This window comes from Haplochromis burtoni, unplaced genomic scaffold (genome assembly GCF_018398535.1).
Source record: "Haplochromis burtoni strain Fernald_Lab_line unplaced genomic scaffold, NCSU_Asbu1 Contig_706, whole genome shotgun sequence".
Classification (NCBI taxonomy): Eukaryota; Metazoa; Chordata; class Actinopteri; order Cichliformes; family Cichlidae; genus Haplochromis; species Haplochromis burtoni.
In genome coordinates, this window is record NW_024583067.1 from 199,373 (window position 1) to 201,429 (window position 2,057).

At 36.8% G+C, this 2,057-nt stretch overlaps 1 long non-coding RNA gene across 1 annotated transcript; it reads right to left on the reverse strand.

Annotated features, from left to right (window-relative positions):
* Window positions 1-487: 487 nt before the first annotated feature.
* LOC102313749 lies at window positions 488-1,286 on the reverse strand (the record flags this gene model as incomplete). The annotated part of the gene is given in 2 exon segments (XR_317586.2): window positions 488-893; window positions 1,145-1,286. It is a non-coding gene; the product is annotated as a peroxisomal succinyl-coenzyme A thioesterase (long non-coding RNA).
* Window positions 1,287-2,057: the final 771 nt, after the last annotated feature.

A 2,057-nucleotide genomic window follows, 5' to 3' on the forward strand; every position in this document is an offset into this window, starting at 1 on the left:
TATTGACAGTTAACCATGTCATGTAATGATCAAACCTTTTAATTTAGCCTTTATTTGTTATTAACATTTTAATACACTTTACAAACACAGGCCAACATATTTATTTTTCACAAACAACTTTTTTCCAGAGATCCCCAAAGGACAACTACTGCAGACATGATGTATAGAATTTGATGCTGGAAATTAAACTTATAGTCAGTCTGAATGCACAGTTTTCAGTAGTACATTTTTATGTGTACTGATGTGTTTTCAGTATTTTATTGCTTCTTTTCCTAAAGGAATGGTTTGAAAAATTTCTTCACCACTTGTCATTTTCACTAATAATTTTTTGTAATATATTAGATATTTAATTATAGTATTAAAAACATTTTAGAATTCATCAGTCAAAAAGCAGTGCACCTTATCCAGTTTATCCTGTTAAATCGGTATAGTGCAGGAAGATATTTTGGTTTGTGTGAGTATTTGGTGGGGGAACAATTGTCTCTGCTTGTCTTTCTGTAAAAGTAGTTTATGATTTAATGATCATATGAAGTGGCAGCTTCCTACTACAAAAGCCATTACACCCGTTAACTATTTCTATTAAGAAGACATTTTTAATAAGTAATATTGAAACTGAATCCAAAGGTCATAATCAATATCTTCATAGCAATGCATTATATACGGATTGCCACAGAAGAGCTTCCATTGTCGTCTCACCTAACTATGTCTTTAGGCAAATATTTTCATCTTGGATTGACTTTGGAACTCATGTCATCATCTTGACTACAGGTGAGAAAATGAGGTAGGGTTTCTACCACCATACAGATTCTCTCTGAGAAAAACCACCATCTTTTTCCAGGCATCCTCCTGAGCTCGAGAATGTTCCACCGTTTGTCCACCCCACAGACACATCACTGCAAAAACAAAACAGACATCAGGACTCCCCAAAAAACTGCTGTTACCAAAACTGGTACCACAAGAAATTTACTGATAATTTGCATGTGTAGTCCAGAGTTTTTTTCACAATCATTTTCTTGCCACAAAATTACCTGAACATCAACTTTAAATAACATTCATTTCTCAAACCTGCCAAAATGTGGACCCCTCTGGTCCTCAAAGAACAACTGAGACAGTCTGCAACCTTGTAGTGTGAAAGTGAACCTACCCTTCTGTTCTATTTCAACGGTCTTGAAGGTGCTAGATCTGGCATGTGGTGTGTAGGGCGGTTCGATCAGGTGACCTGCATTTGGGTATGACAGGACAGTGAGCAGATGACTGTTCCCCGCTCGTGCCATCATTTCCTTAATCTGGAAAACATGAAAGTAAAACTTTCTTATATTTTTGAAATAGTTTTGTTGTGTCTTTTTTATGTGAAGCCCTTTAGTTGTCACATAATTTATTCTTTACAGACACAAACTTGAAAACATTTTATCTAAAAAAATCATGTTGCTACTTACTAGCCAGAGAACTCACAAAATTATGTCTAATGATCTTCAATAAGTTATTACCCATCCCAAATGTAATGCACCAAAAACCTGAGAAATTTCGATTTGAATTTTATAGTTTTGATCCCCTTTACCCCCTATATGCTTTATTTTCTGTTTTATTTAGTAGAATTTTTTCAAATATATTTTTGAGATTTTTGTGAAGTGAAATATTGTTCCAATTGGATGTTGCAGGCAATTATATATTTAACTGACAATCCAGGAACAGGAGGATAACGCAAATGATGTACCAGTACCGAGTGACTGCTGCTGGGGGATGGATCTGAAATGCCATAGAAATGCAGCACGTCCTAACCTCTCTACTTTTGGTAAAGGTAATGAAGGAGCAGGGAGTGGCAACCAGCAGGGCTATGACCTCCTTCTGGATAGGAAAGCACTGCCCTCTGGCTATCTTAAGTAGAAAACCATGGCTGTCTACTTAAACTACTTGTGGTTCCATCTGCTATATCTGAGCCAGACACAAGCTCGATGCTATAGGAAGCAGCACTCCGTGTGGTAAAGCTGAACAAAGCCCACAGAAAAACAAGGGTTGGAGCCAGGGGCTACAAAAGCCTCCTCCCTGTTTCTGAAAGA